The sequence below is a fragment of the Chanodichthys erythropterus genome, chromosome 3 (assembly GCF_024489055.1).
Source record: "Chanodichthys erythropterus isolate Z2021 chromosome 3, ASM2448905v1, whole genome shotgun sequence".
Lineage (NCBI taxonomy): Eukaryota > Metazoa > Chordata > Actinopteri > Cypriniformes > Xenocyprididae > Chanodichthys > Chanodichthys erythropterus.
The window spans coordinates 60,193,451-60,214,175 of record NC_090223.1 but is presented as its reverse complement, the minus strand read 5'-3'; the positions used below and the strand labels follow the sequence as shown (position 1 = coordinate 60,214,175).

Below are 20,725 nucleotides of genomic sequence, written 5' to 3'. Positions count from 1 at the left end.
CTCACCACACACCAGCTGAAGGTGGAGAGGAGAGAGAGCGAAAGAGCCAATTCAATGGATGGGGATTATTAGGAGGCCATGCTTGGTATGGGCCTATGGAGGGAATTTGGCCAGGACACCGGGGTTACACCCCTACTCTTTACGAGAAGTGCCATGGGATTTTTAATGGAGAAGAATTCTTCTAAATATCTTCCTTTCTGTTCAGCAGAAGAAAGAAATTGATACAGGTTTGAAACAACATGAGGGTGGGTACATGATGACAGAACTTGAGTATCTCTTTAAGGGATCTGCAGACTTGCTGCACTTGTTAGCTGATTATCCCTCGCAGATTGTAATCTTAATGTATTTCAGGTAACTATTTCATGAAGTTGGTTGTAATGAAGCCCAATGGTGAAAAGAGTAGGTGATCCTAAACTGTTGGTAGAGTAGATGTGTAACCTCTTTGTTAATTAAGTGACTTAATAATGTCTTATTGATGACCTGTCTTTTTGGCAGACCACAGATCTAACTACTTATAGAAGGTCTGCTGTTCTTCGTGGTCTTCCCCTGTACTTGAGAGAGCCAGCTTCAATTTCAAAGACTATTAAGGTAATTAATTTGAATATCTTTATTATGGTATTACTTTTTGTGATGCAATAGTGATTGCATAAGACATTATGCTTTCAGTCCGACACTAAAAGTCATTTATTGTGTTTCACAGGATACTGAGGCACTGGGGCCACACACAAAGGCCATGAACATGGGGATCCTGGAAGTGACTGACAGTTCTACCAACTCAGGACCATATCCCACAGTGGTCAATGTGGCTGTAGTACTGGAGGAGGAAGTTGTCATGGACAATCTGGGAGACTTCACAAATGCCCTCATGATGCTCTTTGGTCTGCTGTATGCTGTAAATATGGAGTACCCTAAGGACTTAAGGTACACATTCGAGGCAGTCCAGAAGATTTTATTAAACCTGGGAAAAGAGTGCACAGCAAGGATACAGTCCTTGAAAAACAAGTTATTACAGGTGTAATGGTCATTACATGTCAGTCATTGAGGTATTTTGAGGTATCAAAGGTTTAATGCAAAAGTTTCTGTTAATGCCAGTGACCTTTTTTTTGTTGAATTTTTGTAACTGCTCAGGAACTTGTTGATTACTTTTTTCCCCCACACAGTTTATTTGTGGGGAGTTAGAATTTCAGTTCAAAAGTTTGTTTCAGCAACATCTGAGTTTATGCTGATATTTGATTTGTAAAGCAGTCATCCCTGAGAAATATCAGAATGTTTCATTTTTAAAACAGAGATTTTTTTGCCAATAGAACTGTTAAATAGTGACCATTGTGACCTGACAGTAGTGGGCAGTACTGTGTTTTTTTTTGTTTTGTTTGTTTGTTTGTTTTTTTACATGTAATGTAATTGCACTGTTGGATGACAAATGTTCAAATGTTTACAGGCAAAGCCGTTGTCATGTTTTACTGAGTTTCATTTTGTAAAGCAGATATTTGTTTTTCCAGTACAGCTATTGACTAAGAGTGATATGTCATGCTTTCTTGAACTCTCAGATCTTGTTTCAGCACTGGTTGAATACTTGTGTAATATTTTACTTGAGCCTAACAGGCAAGTTCATATGTATTTAAATAAATACATAAAATGTTCTTTATCAAAGCATAGTGTGTAATTTATTTGAAATAATGAAAAATAGACTATTTTGACCAACATTAAATATTTAATACAACATTTTATTTCAATTTGAGTCTGCTTGTTGGCCCAACAAGCTATGTTTAGTCAACAGAAAATATTTAATTGACACAACATTCTATTTCAAATTCAGACTACGTGCAGGGGTAGTCAGCACAACACAAAAAAGTTGGTTTCCGCAACTTAAATTGGGCCAACTAAAAATTTTAGGTGCAACGGGTCACTAGAAATTTTTATGTTGGAGAGGCATATATTTTTTTTACAGTGTACTGCCACTGCAGTGCTCCACCTAATTTGATGCTGCCACTGCAGTGCTTCACATGATACTGCCACAGCAGTGCTCCACCTAATTTTGATACTGCCACTGCAGTGCTTCACATGATACTGCCGCTGCAGTGCTCCGCCTAATTTTGATACTGCCGCTGCATTGCTTCACATGATGCTGCCGCTGCAGTGCTCCACTTGATCCCTTGCTTCCGCCGCAGCGCCTCATCTAATTTAAAACTGCTGAAACAGTGACCTACCTACCTCAATACTACTGTTGCAGTGCCATCTTCCATTCCTTCTTTTCTCCAATTTTGGGGGGGTCTTCTGGATTATTGAAATAATTCACATGCCGATTCCTTCAATAATCATGATCCGTTCAAATCCTATAATTCTCACTTGCTGTCTAAATTCTGCATTTATGTTTTTGGGGGGCAATCGGAGCTCGAGTAGGATATTCTTTCCGAGCCCCTCTATAGCAGACAAAAAGCCAAATCTGTTTACCACTTACGCTAAGATTATATGAGCACACAAACTCGTGAAATATATATATACTCTGTCAAAAACTATATGCTTATCAAAGATTAATTTATCTTTAAGTTTTGTGTGTAATGTCTGTCTGTTATGCTGTGTCAAATTTACACATTTTGTTTTGTTTTTGTCCAAATGCCAGGATCAGCTTTACGCCAGTGTCCACACTGCTGGATCAAGATAAACTACAGATGAAGTGATTGTGCATAAATAACACTGATTATTTATATGGCATTGCATTTGTTTTAATACTCAATGTAATTCTGAAATATTGCTTGATTTTAAATATAAGCAATCAGTGCGTTTGGCAAAATTTGGTGACCAAGGCCCATCAATGGGTTAAAACAACAGTTAAGTCACGCAATCAATCAATGGTCCTTGATAATTTAGCCATCATGGTAAGCAAAGTTCAGCATCCTAATTTCATTACCTCACACTTTGTTCTAAACAAAAACATTTATGTAAGAGACTATATAATATAAAGATGTTTTACATACAGGTACATAATACATTAATACATGTACATGAATAAATCGTTCCTGTTAATTCCTGTTAACTGACAGTTCAAATGAAAAGTAATTCATATTATTTTCACTAATGGGCAGAACTCTTATAAATAAAAGAGCTAATAAGCAGTTGGTAAAGTCAAACATCAATGCAGCGGCCATTAGAAGCTCTGGTTCCCAGAGAAAGTAGAACTACTGCACATGCACAATGACTAAATCAAAACTAAATAACTCTGTTTGATCTTATGACACCATTCATGTCTGATTTATTGCTAATTTTACAATATGTTGACATTTCAGGAGTTTCCCATTCAAGTAAATAAGTAATAAAAAAAATAAAAAAGCTGCCTGGAGGCGTTGCAAATATGGCCACCAAGTGAACTAAGGTTCCTTGAAAGGAACTTCAGCAGAAGGCATGATTTTTTTTTTTTTTCTGAAATAAGACTTGCATGCATTTATGGATCTCAAGTTCTGTTTTTGGATACTGTTGAAAGTTGACAGTCTGAATAGCCTTTCAAAATGTATGTATGGTTAAATATAAATAGTAAGCCTGGACATTTTAATAAAATCTTAGAGTAACATCAGGCTAAGCAGATTTTTTTTTTCTTTCAGAATTATGAACCATTTTTGAAAGCTGTACTGTTTGACATTCTATTTTAGATGGAAAAACTTAAAGCGCTGGGATGCGTTCCTCTTCTGCTCCTGGGAAAGTGTTCAAAGGCCCACAGCTGGACAGCGGAGGTCCAGTGTCCCTTTGATCTGTCCCTTTGTTCTGTAGCTATACAAGTTTCTATGTTAAACTGCAGTTTATTTTAAAGTAATTTTTTTTAAAATATGACTTTAATTGTACTTTTTAAGGTTTCGGTCCAGAAAAAAAACAAGAGGTCACAGAAGGTAATGAAGCAGATCGGCAGGACTTGAAAGAGACAGCAGAAGATGAAGAGGACATTACACTGGAGAACCATGTAGAAGAGGAGAGACTGGAGGATGAAGAGCAGAAAGTGGAGAGGAAGAACCAGAGAGGCCTGTTGAGGAACAGAGTATCAAAAGTCCAGAGAAAGAACAAGAGGACACAAGGGTGATAGGACAGAGAGTCAGGACATAAACAAGGCTGTAGAAGATGAAGAGGACATTTTATCAGAAAACAATGTAGAAGTGAGGATGAAGAGCAGATTGAAGAACAACTGATAGAAAGTGGGGAGGAAGAACCAGAGACGCCTGTTAATGAAGAAGGGGAAATGAAAGTGACAAAAAAGACTAAACAGGCAAAGGAGATGAAGAAACAGGCAGAGAAACGAAAGATTAGTGCACTTGAGATGGATGAGAGAAGAGAGATAGAGGGAGTCGTATTAAACCAGATTAGTGAGTAGAAGAAGATGGGGTGAAGCAAAGACTCTAGATATAGGAAAACATGGTACAACTGGTAAAACTTTTTTTACTTTACATTAAATCAGCTGTCAACATGGCAGCCAAAAGAAAGCACTAAAAAAATACAGACACAGATATGAAATGTTGTACAGTTCAGTTTTCAGTGGTCTTAAACTGAAAGGACCACAGCCTTGCACAGTTTAGCTACAACCAGTTCCAGCTCACCCTGCGTTCAGCCCCGACAGAACGTTTCTTAAACAGAAATGGTGGTGTGTTGAACACCCTGTTCTGATGACGCAAGAGCTGCAACTACGGCAGCTGAGAAGGCCATTCCTGTGTTCTTTTTGAAGAACAGATATGCTATAAAATATATACTATAAATAGCCTATAAAGATCGTTTGTATATTTTCTGATTGTAAATAGGATTTATTTTGGTATTTATTTATGTTGAGTGATATATTTCTGCTTAGCAATTAATGAATATTCATTTCCATATCCTGAAATGTGTCTGTAAGTTAACACGTTTAATATAAAAGGAATACGGATGTTTAAACACTCAGTTAAAAAGAAAACAGGTAAAACAGGTCAGGTTTATTGTTTAAGTTGAAAAACCTCTCATGGATTTGAGATGGCGGGCCACCAAAAACTTGAATGCTGATTCCTGAACCTGGAAAAAAGACACTTTATTCTGCATCACAAAGACTATTTTGACTTGCTATCTACAAATTCTTGGTGAAATGCAACATAAATTGAGCTGACTCCACTGACAATAAGCTATATAAAAACTTTATTTTAGGTGAATGTGAAAAACAATGCTTTTCTCATTTATTATATCCAGTACAATAATATATATATTTTTAAAACTGAGAAGCATTTACTAGATAGGTAAAGTGTTGCCTTGGTTTCTGACTAAATAATAAATCAGAATAAGCAAAATAATATACCAGAGGGGTAAAAAGAAAAGTATTATTGTTTTCAGTTTGAATTAAGATGAACTAAGATCTATTATGAAATAGCATTGGCAGATAATTTAGCCTGCTTAGCAAAAACTCACTTAATTTGGATTTATTTCTTTAGAAAACAACACAATACTGCTTATATATCTACGGAAAGCTTATTTAAGAATTGTAGATACTTTTACTTGAAACAAGACAAAAATACTAAGTAAAACATTCTTTGCAGTGTGCATAAGGCAAACAGATAGAGAGTACTTACCCTTCGGAAGCCATTTCAAATGCTGAATGTCCAAAACAAGCAGTGACTGGTCACAAACAATAGATTATCTCCAGGTGATACTGAAAACAACTGTAACCTTTCACAGCAGACTGCTCCTTTAAACAGACCTCAGGTCAAACAACCAGTCAGCCCTCAGCACCCAACAGCCCCCAGATAAAACAACCAGTCAGGCTGAATCCTGCAGCCCCTGCCCAGGTGTTGATGGCCCATCATGCTCTAGTGCTGTAGTTTAGCTTAGCTTATAGATTAGTATGAAACAAACAACAAAAATCTCTTCACCTCCTTATCTGTTTTAAAGTATATATAGATACCATATGTAAATGTAGATGGAACTTAGTTTATATATAGTGTCGATATATAATGTAACATATACAGTGTTCAGCGTAAATGAAAAGTAACATTTTAAACAATATCTCAATGAACACAAAAACAATTTCCAAAATGTTGACATAAGACTAAGTGTAATATAACATCTGTTTAACTAATAACATGAACATAAGGTCAATAATATTAGATATTATTTTAATAATATCTAAATTTTATATCTAAATAAAAAATATTATTAATATTTTTTATATAGATATTGTTTAAAATGTTACTTTTCAAAGGGGGTGTACTCATTTACACTGAGCACTGTACATTTACATTTATTGTTGACATACTGTATATAATGTAACATTGACATTTATATAATAAATGTTTTAAATTAAAATATTTGAAACATTTAACCTTTTTATTATTTTTTTGTTTTATATATTTAGACATGAATATTATATAGTTATATAGTTTGACTGTTGTCTTAAATACTTTATCAAAAAGCTTTTTGAGTGTTTCAGTTTCACACATTTTGATGTTGTTCCATTACTTTGATTGTAAACAGTGTTTTGAGTTCTAGTTGATCAAAGTTGTGCTACTTTAAAATGACAAAAGCATCTTTTGTGAGCTGGTTTATGTGTGACTCCATTAACACTGCAGTCATCATTAGTACAGGTCACTGTGGTTTACACATTAGAGATGATGTGGTGTAAATCACTGCATCATGTGATCATGACCGTCACATTACCTGCTGCTACATAACAAAGACTTTATGTGTGACGTCATTAACACTGCTTCATTAGTACAGATCCTGTTGTTGACACATCAGATGTGCTGTAAATCACTGATCACGACACATTCAGATGCTCTGCTTCTGCATAACAAAGGCTCTTTATGTGTGAAAGCGTACTCGGTTACTAACGTAACCTCGGTTCCCTGAGATATGGAACGAATACTGCGTAAGGTCTCCTTTTTCCCACGTTACTGAAGCCTTTTTCAATAACGCAGTGTAACTGCATCGTCATTGGTTCACACATAGACAAGTTGTTGAACCAATGGCGGCACGGCATAGCCGCACGGCCTATTGCGACAAAGCCCACGAATATTCCCGCCGAAATGGGCGGGGTAGTTATATAAGCAGGCGCGTCGCCATAGGATTTCAGGTCATTCGACTGAAGCGACGACACTGAAGCCGCAGCCTCGTGGCACGGCATGTAACACAGTACTCGTTCCGTATCTCAGGGAACCGAGTTTACGTTAGTAACCGAGTACGTTCCCTTTCGATACTTCACTCGTACTGCGTATAGGGGAACGAATTCAACCGCGCCGTGCCACGGCAGGGAACGACTGGACTTGTCTTGGACACCGCGAGGGAACCAGAGGACAAGTGAGAAGGCTGGAGCCGTCGAACCCTTGTTACACTACCAAAAGGGGAGTTAACTCCCAGAGTGGCATTAAGCGGAGCTCAATAGAGGCCGCTTGATCATACCGAGATGACCGAGCTTGTAAGGTCGGGACATCCAAATGATAAAATCTGACAAGTGGACGGCGAGGACCAGCCGGCTGCCTCACAGATGTCTTTAATCAAAACTCCACTAGACCAGGCCCAAGAGGAAGCCATTCCTCTAGTGGAGTGGGCTCTAACTCCTATGGGGCAGTTGAGGCCCATAGAGGAGTAACAAAGAGTAATAGCATCGACTATCCGACACGCAAGACGTTGCTTTGAGACTGAAGACCCTTTGGTGCGGCCACCAAAGCAGGATTGCCGGAAAGGCCGTGATCGCTCAACGTAGGTCCTTAATGCCCTGACGGGGCAGAGCAATTCCAGCTCTCGCTTGTCCGACGAGGGAGGAAGCACTGATAGGGAAATGACCCGTGCTCTGAATGGAGTCAAGAGCACCTTAGGGACGTAGCCATGCCTAGGTTTCAAAATTACTTTGGAATCGTTGGGCCCGAACTCAAGGCATGCAGGGCTCACGGAGAGGGCCTGCAAGTCACCAACTCGCTTAACCGATGCTAGTGCAAGTAGCAGAGCGGTTTTGAGCGTCAGGGGCCTGAGGTCAGCTGAACGCAGTGCGAAGAAGGCCGAGCTGCAGAACCGGGAAGGCGGAAGCCATCAGCCCTAGCATCCTCTGGAAGTACTTCAGAGGGAGATAGGCTCTGTTCCTGACCAATGCCGCGAGCTGCTAATGGCCAGAGCGCGCTCTGGCGATACTACAGCCGTCATACGGGCTGAGTCAAAGACTGCACCCAGGAACATTATACGTTAGCTGTGGATGTGAGCTCTTGACAAAGTTGACCCTGAGACCCAGACACTCCATGTGGCTGAGTAGCATGGATCTGTGATGCTCCAGCTCAGCTCGTGACTGGGCTAGGATGAGCCAGTCGTTGAGAAAATTGAGAACCCGGATTCCCAACTGTCTCAGTGGGGAAAGCGCCATGTTCATGCACTTGGTAAAAGTGCGAGGAGCTAGGGACAGCCCGAATGGAAGGACTATATATTGGCAAGCCACGCCTTCGAATGCGAATCTCAAGAATCGCCTGAGATGGGGGGCTATCTGGATGTGAAAGTATGCATTTTTCAGGTCCAGCAAGCAGAACCAGTCCCCGGGGCAAACCTGCGCGAGGATCTGCTTCAGCGTTAACATCTTGAACTTCCATTTCATGAGGGAAAGGTTCAGGAGTCTGAGGTCTAAGATGGATCAAAGACCGCCATCACTCTAGGGAATGAGGAAGTAATGGCTGTAAATCGCTCTATGAGGGGAGACCATTTCTATAGGCCCCTTCTCGAACAGAGACATCACTTCGGCTCAGAGGACGTGAGCGTCGTCCGTGTTTACTGAAGTGGGAAGCACCCCGCAAAAACGCAGGGGTCTGCGAGCAAACTGGAGCGAGTAGCCTTGAGATATTATCCCCAGAACCCAATTGATACTGGATGGCCTGCCAGGCCCGCGTGACAAGGGGTTGAATGGTGCCGGTTGGCGGGCCGCTGGAAGGGGGGCCTGCACACCAGCTAGTTTTTTGAAATGCTCATGCATCCTCATGAACGTGGCTTGCGGGGTGAAACCGGCAAACGACACGCTGAGAAACTCAGTAAACAGATATATGCTTCTTGGAAAATATACATGTGTCCCACCTGAGTCAGGGGAGAGCATCAAGATATATTCCACAGAGTGGTGTCGGAAGTGAGACCGCTCTACCTCAATGAACATGGCTTGCAGGGCAGAGCCAGCAAGTCACATGAACAGAGGTCCAGCATAATGAGCATGGTTAGTTCCACCAAACACAAGTGAGCATTGAGCTCGCTTTCAGTGAGCGCATACATCCTCATGAACGTGGCTTGCAGGGGCAGGGCCGGCAAACGACACGCAGAGAGACTGGAATAAATATGCTACATCAACTGATATGCTGAATATAAATAACATAGGTCTCACCTAAGACAGGTGAGAGTGTCGTTATATTTCTCAAAGGATGTTTGCAGGGCAGAACCGGCAAGCAACGCGTTGAGAAATTCAGCAAACTCGGCAGAAATACGCTGTATCAACTGTATATATACATATATATAACATATGTCTCACCCGAGACAGGGCTTGCGGGGCGGAACCGGCAAGCAACGCATAGAAAAACTCAGCGCAAACAGCAGAATCAGCTCTATTAATAGAGTATAAAAACATGTTTCTCGCCCGAGTCGGGGGAGAAGGTCACGTTATATTTCTCAATCGACGCGGCTTGCGGGGCGGAACCGGCAAGCGATGCACATTGAGATAAGGAAAAATACACTCACACAAATAGAAAATGTATCATGAGTCTCGCCTAAGTCAAGAGCATCATGTCAAATTCAGCTGAGAGATTCAGATAACTTCTGTAAAAATCTGCTATATAAACTGAATGTTTATAACATGGGTGTCACCCAAGAGGGGGGAGAGTGATATTTCTCAATAAACGCGGCTCGCGGGCAGAACCGGCGAACAAAGCATAGAGAAGACTCGGTGCAAACAGCAGAAAGATGCTCCATTAAATTAAGCATATAACATGTTTCTCACCCAAGCTAGGGAAGAAAGACATGTCATATATCTGAATTAATGCGGCTCACGGGGGAGGGCCCGGCGTGCGACGCACATAGAGATAATGAGAAATAAACTCACTTAGATAGAAAATGTATCATGAGTCTCGCCTAAGTCAGGGGAGAGCATCATGTCAAATTCAGCTGAGAGAGCGAGAGCTCGCATCCTCAACGAGCGCGGTTTGCGGGGGAGGACCCGGCAAATAACGCGTTCGGAGACGGCATTTGAAGCAAACGCCAGCGAGAAAGTAGAAAAATAAGCTCTGTACTCACCTGACGGAAGACGGCAGGGAATAAGCTGAATGCTCTCAGATGCTGAAGGCAGCACGAGGGCGGCGCGGTGAACAGCTGCTAGAGAGCGAAGATCCGCGGAGCGAGGCTCTGCATGTGCCACAGTCGTGAAAACGGCGATTGTAGCTCTTTTAGAGCAGCGAGAGCCGCTGGGAAAGCTCTTTTAGAAAGCGGCGTTAAGCCGCGGGAAAAGCTCTTTGAACGGCGCCGGATGGCGGCAGGAGAAGCGCTGAGAGGCGGCCGGAAGCGGGAAGCGGGCGGCTCGAGAGCGGCGCTCGAAGCGGCAGTCTGCGAGGGCGCCGGCGCTGTCTTCGTTCGGCGGTCTCAGCTCAGCCCACTGCGGGAGCCTCTTCGACGGCGGCGAGAACTTCTCCCAGGCGAGCTTCTTCCAGGCGGCGAAGGCTTCAGCCAGAGATCAGCGAAGAGTGATATGAAGTCGTCGCTGAAGGAGAGAGAACTGAAATCCTATGGCGACGTGCCTGCTTATATAGCTACCCCGCCCATTTCGGCGGGAATATTCGCAGGCTTTGTCGCCATAGGCCGTGCCGCGTCGTCATTGGTTCAACAACTTGTCTATGTGTGAACCAATGACGATGCAGTTACACTGCGTTATTGAAAAAGGCTTCAGTAACGGGGAAAAAGAGACCTTTCCCCATACGCAGTATGAGTGAAGTATCGAAAGGGAACAACATCTGTTTAATTCATCATCTATACTGAGGATATTTTCAACATAGTACAACCTTTGAAAACAATGTTTTCTCATCCCAAGTGACAGATAATTTAGCTTGTTTCAAACAGAAGTGTTTTTCCCAGCACAAAACAAGACATAATATCTTATGCCATTTTACTTATCCAGTAAATGCTTCTTGATTTAAGAATTTATAGATATTTGGAATGGAAACAAGACAAAAATACTGATTAAGAAAAGCTTTTTTCCCCCCAGTGTAGACAGTGTCTTGGATTGGATCTCTAATTAATGTATGATGCTAACTGCAAATTTTAAACTACTAAAAATGGCAAATAAAAGATCAAAGCTATCATGATCGTCTATTAATTTTTTTATTTGAAGCCTTGGAAAACAGTAAGTTCTGTAGTGTGAGCTTGTCGTATCTAGCAAGTGCTAATCAGTCTTAGTTTTCTTATTCAAATTTGACTGATCAATATGTTCATGTAACTGAAAAAGCCACTGGGAACTAGGGTTGCAAAGGGGCAGGAAGTTTCCAGTAAATTTCTGGAAAATTTCCACAGAAACTTAACCTGGGGAATTTTGGAAATATTAGTTTGGAACCTTAACGAGAATTTATGGGAAATTTATAGAAATTTGATATAAATCATATACAAACATAAATATAAACATTTAGTTTGGTCATAACATGAAATAACAGTTTATTTATCTTTTTTCTCTTTTATTTCTCTTCTCTTTGCATCCAATTAATTCTAATTTAGTAAATATGTCAAATAAATATATTTTTATTGCAGCAATTGTTATCCATGTATTATTTATTTTAGTGTGACATGATCCTTCAGAAATCATTCTTAAAGGTCCACTAGAACCCCTTTTCAAAAGATGTAATATAAGTCTAAGGTGTCCCCTGAACATGTCTGTGAAGTTTCAGCTAAAAATACCCCATAGATTTGTTTTTAATACATTTTTTTAACTGCCTATTTTGAGCCATAATTACATATGCACCGATTAAGCACGCGGCCCCTTTAAATCTCCCGCTCCCCCGCCACCGCGAGCTCTCAACTGCCTTAAACAGCAAACACAAAGTTCACACAGCTAATATAACCCTCAAAATGGATCTTTACAAAGTGTTCGTCATTCATGCTGCATGCATGCATCGATTCCTGTAAGTATTGTATTTATTTGGATGTTTACATTTGATTCTGAATGAGTTTGAGGCTATGCTCCGTGGCTAACGGCTAATGCTACACTGTTGAAGAGATTTATAAAGAATGAAGTTGTGTTCATGAATTATACAGACTGCAAGTGTTTAAAAATGAAAATAATGACAGTCTTGTCTCCGTAAATTCAGTAATAAACGATGGTAACTTTAACCACATTTAACAGTACATTAGCAACATGCTAACGAAACATTTAGAAAGACAATTTACAAATATCACTAAAAATATCATGTTATCATGGATCATGTCAGTTATTATTGCTCCATCTGCCATTTTTTGCTATTGTTCTTGCTTACTTACCTAGTCTGATGATTCAGCTGTGCACATCCAGACGTTCTGCCCTTGTGTAATGCCTTGAACATGAGCTGGCATATGCAAATATTGGGGACGTACACCCCGACTGTTATGTAACAGTCGGTGTTATGTTGAGATCGCCTGTTCTTCTGAAGGCAGGAACACACCAAGCCGACGGTCGGCTGTCGGGCAGTTTTTCTTCGTCGGCCGACTAAGTTTTCTCAGTGTGTTCTGCACCGTCGGCTGAAGTTGGTCCTTGTCTGCCTTTTTTCGGCCGATTCGAAATGTTGAATCGACGTTGGAGCTCGTCGGTCCGTCGGGCCATCTGATCATTCTGATTGGCTGTTCAGCTACTGCCACCTGCTGTTTCGGAAAGGCATTTCATATTACACAGGCGCAGAACTGATGTGCTACTTGGCCGTCGGCTGTTTAGCGTCGGTTTGCTGTGTCAGGCCAACTTTGGACACAGATGCTGCCAACATGAGCAAACCCCGCAGTCTGCTTTCTTCGCCACTAGTTCGTCGGCGTCGGCTTGGTGTGTTCTGGCCTTGAGGTCTTTTAAACAAATGAGATTTATATAAGAAGGACGAAACAATGGAGTTTGAAACTCACTGTATGTCATTTCCATGTACTGAACTCTTGTTATTTAACTATGCCAAGATAAATTCAATTTTTCATTCGATGGCACCTTTAATGCTGATTTGCGCTGATGTCAAAGCATCTCGGGAGCAACCGAGTTATTGTCAGACTGTCCGCTCCCGCCTAATGCACACTATAGTTACCGACCGCAATCCGCCTTTCATTCAAATTTAATCCCGCGCAGCAAGAAATCTTTCCGCGGGAATGCAGACCTCTACTTGTTCAAAAATGGTTACAAAATCTTGATGAATTTAAAAAATAACATAATTCTTGTTTAAGGTCTTTTAAATAAATAAATATTCAAATATTAGTTTTTTACAAGCCCGAATATTCGAATACAAAATTTGTGCCCATGCCTATTGTCCAGTGTGAAACACAAGTCTCTTCCTGTAATGAGAATGGGTTTTTTTGTGATACCCCACCTCTGCTGCAGATTTTTGTTCAGCAGAGTGAGCGCAGATGGTGGGTGTAGTGTTAGGCTTTTGGAAATGTTTTTAAATAAAATACTGAAAAATTTTAAATAAATTGTTCAAAATATATAGGGTTAGTTCACCTGAAAATAAAAATTCTACCATCACTGCGCTTACCTGTTGTGAACGTAGTGATGGACAGCTGTCTTTCCTCAATTGACGGGTGTTTTTATTTCATGTGCTTTCTCATTATGATGGTGATATTATGATAACTCAGTTTCATTAATTCATTTAATCAAAAGTAATTTCATTTTGTAAGATAATTTTCATCCAAGTAATTCTGAACTTTGCGAGGCAGACGACAACATTTTGTTTTGATCAAATAAAATAAACTTGTTAAACACGCTCTACAGCGCCACCCGGTGCATTTAGTTATAACTGCTAGTTTTAGTGCTTAGGATTTATCATTGATTCACAGCATTTACGGCCAGAAAAGCAACATAGTAAAATTCCAATAGTATTTTTTTTTTTTTCAAATATTAATTACAGATCGAATATATGACTATATGTGCACACCTCTACTGGACAAATGTACTGTTTCAGTCTTTTCTTGAAGGACAAAGGCTCTTATGTTATCCAAGTGCAGAGGAGTTGCATGGGTAAGTGTAAAATGATTCTGTTTTTTGGAACTTCTGACACACTATATGAATGCTGTCATTCTGTTTGACTATGTCCTTAACTATGGCAATGTCTGTGTCGACTTTGATACAGTTGTCTCCGTGGTTATGACAAAACATGCACCATGCACCATTTTGGAGCTTGATAAGTGATTTATCAATTGATTGGCGAGGTTCTTTTGGAAGCATTTACTTTTGACAACCTGCTGTAAAGGACAAACTCTTGAGCATTAAAAGCACGGAGAGCAACAAGTCTGTCAGAAATCTCTGTTACATGCTGTGATTAATCTTTTCATTACTTCAAGACAGCAGGTGTGCATCTAGTCTAAAGGGAATTGGGTTACCATTTTTACATGTCCGGTCAAGGGGCTTAAACTATTGGTCAAAGGGTGTTCTTCATTTATCATAAATTCATAGCCCATTTTAGTATGCAGTGGAGCATCCATTTCAGGTATATCCATTACATGCTGCTAGGAAATGTAAATCCACTGTAATGAGTGAAAAAAATACAGAAATGATTACACAATGAATCATTTAGCCAAAGAAGGAGTGATCTAAGATGAAAATTATTTATATAATTTCTTTTTGTTATTAAAACTAGCAATATTACACTACTATAACACTTTAGTAGTAGTATTCCAGACAAGTATATCACAATATACTTCTAGTACTTACCTGTAACAGTATAACTGCCGAGCTGTCATTTTGCAGATACAACCAGTGAAGATGACCTACGTGCAAGTCAGCCATGTCCCCATCCTGGACCAAAAGCTGCTTAAGTTTCTCTCTGTGTGAGCTCTATCTCAAAGAGGAGGTGGAGCTCACACACCTCAAAGTCTTTCTTTTGGGGAATGGAGGAGGAAAACTGAATCCCTCATCCCACACAAATGTGAAGGTTCACAAATATAATACAAAACACATTAGCTACATTGCTTTATTCAGATTAAAATTAACTTAACAGCACCAAAAAGGGTAAACTACCATAATACCCTTCAAAAAGGGTATTAACAATTCTCATTGCTGGTGCGATGACTGCATAGACTTGCCCTAAGTTGTTTATATTGGCTGGCCGGTTCAAACAACATGTGTGCATCTAAAAATGTGAGAAAATGGAAGATGTTGATATGCGTTTTTCAAAAGTTAAACTTTCATCACATTCAAGGCATACACATTCCAATTTGACATTCCTGACGAAAATTTCCTTAATTCTGCTATTGCAATATTGATGACAGTGGGTAAATTACAATTTTTATTTGAGTGAAATCACTAACAGGATGTCAAGCCAGATTATAAATTGTGTTTTCTTTATGATGCAGACTGCTGAGAGGACAGTAGTAACAGATGTACATCACTGGAGTTTCCGAAGAAAACGGAACCCTCACTCTCCTCCTTGAGGAATTCAGCATTCCAGAAAAACTGTACAATGGGAGCGTGGAGGATTTAATTGCCAAACTCCCAACCAAAGTAAAAATCCAGCATACACACAACCATGTGATGGATGTGGAGTTTGCAGAATCAGAGAGCTAATTATTTTTTTCAGAGGAGAGCTAAACGGTAGTAAATAGTAGTGTAATAGTAAAAGTGTTCAATTTATATATTATCCATTTTCAAAATAGTCCAGTAACAGTAGTAAATAGCAGTCTAATAGTAGTAAAATAGTGGGTTCAATCATTTCAACTGTCAGTGTGATGATTTAATTTATTGTTATGTCTGCTTGTTTAATATATATGTATTTTTGTGTCTATGTTTTAAAATAAATTTGCGTTCAAGACATTAATCTGGTGTTTTTATATACATTTAAATGTTAACTCTTAATAACTGTACTATGCTGCTTCAAAAAGGTATTGTTAATTTACAAATTAGCAGTAAAATGCTTTTGTATTTTTTTAAAAAAACAATACATTTTTAAATTTCTTTTATTTATTTAAAAAGATAAGAGGTCAGCAACTTTCAATCAATCCCTGTATTTAATTTTTTTTTTTACTAAAATCTACCATAAATCTGTCATAGGTTATGACATAGCAAAAATATACAACAACAAAATCATAATAATTAACAAATAACACTGATTTACCTTCATTTTCAGACACTTATTTTCACATGTTCAGTCAAATGCTGTCTACAATCTGAAGTCCTGCCCCTCCAACACTATGAACATACTGTGTACCTAAGGCTACAATCAGTCATTTGTTCACACATTCACTACTTTCAACATGGTGAATCACACATAGTGCACTATTGAAAAATAAAAAAAAAATAATTCAGACATTTTATCCTTTCCATTTACACCAATCAAGACCGTTTTTGCATAAGTGTCATGTAAACCGCCACAGCACAATAAAGAGCCATACTATGGACCAGATTCACAACAGCACATGGATCATATCCAACGACCATGACTCGCTCAGAACACAAAATGTAGCTAAAAGACCCATTTAAACTCAGCACAGAATGCAGTATTTTAAAATGACATAAATGGCATTACCAGAATAAATAATAGAGTTTAGAAGGAAAGGAAGCTTTTAACAAATTCAACAGCTCTAACTGAACTGTGGTGTAAAACGCTATTGCCTATTTTTATAAAAAGGTCCAAAGCTGTTCAGTATGTTCCACCCTGTCTTCCTGTTTCAATTTAAATACGTCAACACATTGAATAAAACTGCTCGTTTTTACTGTCTTGCCTTAACACTTCTTACCTCATTACTGATTTAAAATATCAATTTCTACAACAACATGCATATCAAGCACGTTTATTTAATGCCATTTTGACACTTAAAATCCCTTTAAACTATTTAAATCCATATAATACTATTACAAATCAAATTTTATCAAAATTTACCACTTCACACTGCAAAAATTCAAAATCTTGCCAAGTATACTGTTCTAATTTCTAGTCAAAATATCTTATCACACTTAATATAAGACAAAATCACCTAAAGAGCAAGATTTAAGTGAGATAAAAGAGCTTGTTTTTAGACAGTGCATCTTGAATATCTTGTTATGTGAAACTGTCTTGAAAACATCTTGTTTTGAGTCATATCTCAGATGAAACCAGCTTTTTTGACATGTCATAAGGTTTTTAAGCTGCTGTGTTATTTGTAAAAGATGCATTGTCTTTTTCAAGAAATAGATTTAACTTGAATTGAGACAACAAATCTGCTTTATTGAAAACTGCAGGTCAACATGCCCAACTCACAAGAACTCACAATGCACAGTACAGTGTGGCTATTTTTCTTACATTTCCATCAAACCATGTCCATGTGATATGTAAAAAAGACTGGAATTATATTTTTTGTTTTCATATGGTTTCTGTAAGAGAACAAACATGACACAAACATTCTTAATGTTTTCCAATACTGTAAAAATGTGTATAATAAATCATAGCCTGCGTCATAGCCTGCGACACATGTTTCAGCGCAGCGCAGTGCAGACAGGTGGCTGTTGTAAATAAACCGGCGGGTGTGTCATGGGCCATGGAGAGAAAAAAGAGAAAGATAGCTGATGAGAACAGAGAATTCAAGGAAGAATGGACCGATTTGCTTTCATTGCCAATGCGGAAGGATTGCCTGCATGTTTGCTTTGTAATGAGTAGGGGTGACCCTGAATAGTCGACGATTCGAATCTTCGATAGGAGGAGCCTGATTCGACTACCAATCTCACAGTCGATTCATCGCAGAGGTGTTATGAGATATGGGAGCGCTCACTATCTGATTTTACATAGACCTACCGGTTCTCTCCCAATAGGTTAATATAAAGCCTATTATGTTAATACCATAAATAAAATTGTGAAAAGAAAGAAGCTCATGTCCTAGAACTCAACAACGACAAACACTGCGGCACGCTTCTGCCGCCAACGAGCTGACTATAGCACGCTATTTGAAAAGACTCAAACGGACACAGGCAGATCGCGTGAAAGACTGGATTTTTCTCTCTCAGTCAGGTAGGGTAGCTACAAGTGATTTCAAACTATTTCAGCCGGATGTAACTTGATTTTTGGATGTTGTGAATGTTTAGCTAAAAAGACTGCCACTTAGCGTTTATTGCCTCTGCTTTTGTTGACAATTCTGGCTATACTTTCCGTATTTTAATAATTTCTTTAATTTTAATTTATTTATTGATCACTCTGGGTTATCTAATTTAACTATTTCTGACTTGTGTTTTGAATATATGTTCCCCTGCACTTCAGGCATTTTGCAGTGTGACTTGATCATATCTGCAGTGTGGCCTTTCTGAAGAAAATAAAAGTTGTCTTAAGCCGCACCCGCGGGTAAAATTTTTTAAATTTTGGGGTGGAGTATTCCTTTAATTGTTGGTTTTGTTTTTTAACTTTGTAATTGTAAAAATGTACTAACAATTTCCAAGATAAACATACTTGTGTTTTGTTTTTCCTTGTGTTTTAAGGAAACTGACAGAGATTCTGATGAGGAACAAGAACCAGAATACATTCCAGACTCCGAATCAGATGATGACCCTACAAATACATCACTATTTGTTGACCCTATAAGACCAGTCAACAGATAAAAAAAATCAACAGATAAAACTTCAGAAGACAAAATCAGGTTTTTTGCACCAGATTCAACTGCAAGTCGTCTGAGACATTGATGTCCTCGGTAGTACGTGAGGCAGTGTGGGACAGCGAATAAGTATTGATTTTCATCTGGCACACCACATTCTTTTCTCTTTGCAGTCATCAGTTTGAGGGCAGTTGACATTTCAGGAGTTAGCAGAACTGCAACTTTTCTCCCTCTCTTCCCTTTAAGTTCTACACGCTCAAAATAGTTACACCGCTTCTGTTCGTATTCCGACAGCCCCATTTCTTCATGTGTGTTTGAGTGATCTCGTTCAAGAAAATTCCTGAGTTTCATCTTTGACACCTCTCCCATGCGTCTTCTATTGAAGAGGACAATTTTGGTCAATGTTGTATTTGCTAGACTAGAATAGTTCTGGACCGTTGCCTCCAATTCTGCCCTTTTGTCAAGATGCTTGTGAAGCTTTTGGTTGTCTTCAGTGAGTGGTAGACTATCTGGTTTATTGTACTTCAAATCACTAATTGTACTCAGAGCACAGTGTGAAATGTACTCAGACCATTTGGCCTGGTAAAGTTTCTGGAATGCTTCTGATGATTTAACGAGGTCCTTGTTTCCAGCCATTAAAGCATGACAACATAAAAGAGAGTGTCCTATTTTCAAGGCCAGGCTTGGAATTTTGTAACTGTTGTTGTCTTTGTCAAATCCAGCTGTCTCCTTTACCGCCTCAATGACTTTCATAAAGTTGCTTGGTATTGTAGCATCCTCTAGAGTTTGGATTGAGGACTTTCTTTGCAAAGTCTGTAAGAAACGTCCAAGTTGGCGGGTTTTTTGATGTATATAGTCATGCTTTGATGCATCATGACCATGTTTACTATAAAGAGACTCTGCAAAGCGTAACAGGCTAAAGTCGTTGCGAACAACATCTGAAATCTCGTCGTTATGCATGCGGCTTAACATTTTAAGCACGCCATCCACTGCATGAAAAGTGGGATTTTCGTCCCCGTAAATGGCCGGAAATCTCCCTAATTTTCGACAGTTACCGACAATTTACATCCTGTGAACATTGCATTCGTCTTTGCCACATATGGACGGAAACGAACCATGACATATGTGGAGCTCGCGGAGGCACTAATGGCTCTAATTAGCATATGAATAGCAGTGCCCGCGTATTGCCAGAGAATAGCTTGAAACTACTACATTTAAACAAGAAAAATCACTCGTGATTGGTTGACAGATCTGTTACTATTGGTCACCCTGGGTCATTTTAAATTGAAACACCAAAATTGTATGTAGAAGAACTTAAACAATAAAAACAATAATGGAGAAAAAAGTAAACGTTACTAACACACTATGTCATCTTTATCAGCATCATGTAAATCTGGACTTGCAGACACAGCTCCGAGCAAATATGAGGTCGCAGCCTCGTTATGAGGCGAGGTTAGTCTGTGAAAACAAAATGTACGGTTAAGATCGGTATCTATTAACGGATCTATTTCCTTATACAGGAGAATGAAAGCATATTCTTTGAATCTTACCCTTGCTCCGGTTCGTAGCGCCTACAATTTGTCTCTGAGTTGTGAAGACGGCATACTGCTTCCTGTAAATTACAAGACCAAAAAAAAAAAACTAAAACGACTCCAGAGCAGCCAACCTATCTTCTATGGACAGCAACCTGGAATTTACTAAAGTGAACTGTTTACGTCGGCAGCAAACTGAATAAGCTGATGAGACAGCCCACTGATAGCATTCATCAGTTTCTTCTCGCCGGTCTGCGGACTGGCTGAAAGGGGTTAAACACTTCTGGACTGATCACTTCCATGCCCCTCCCCAACTTGTATGTGAGGATAGGCTTCACTCTGCTCCTTAGCAAGGCTTTCCTCCTCTTCAGTCACATACTCATCCTATGGAAATGTAAAGTACACATTTAAAACTCACGCTAGGCCCATACTCATCACCTCAAACGGCCGTACTTAGCACATGAATATGTCAATTTGAGAGTGAAAAGATCATCATT

The 20,725-nt window shown here is 39.4% G+C and overlaps 1 pseudogene; it reads right to left on the bottom strand.

Annotated features, from left to right (window-relative positions):
* LOC137005151 (uncharacterized) overlaps positions 1-20,725 on the bottom strand; it is a 1,346,463-nt pseudogene that overhangs the window by 918,700 nt on the left and 407,038 nt on the right.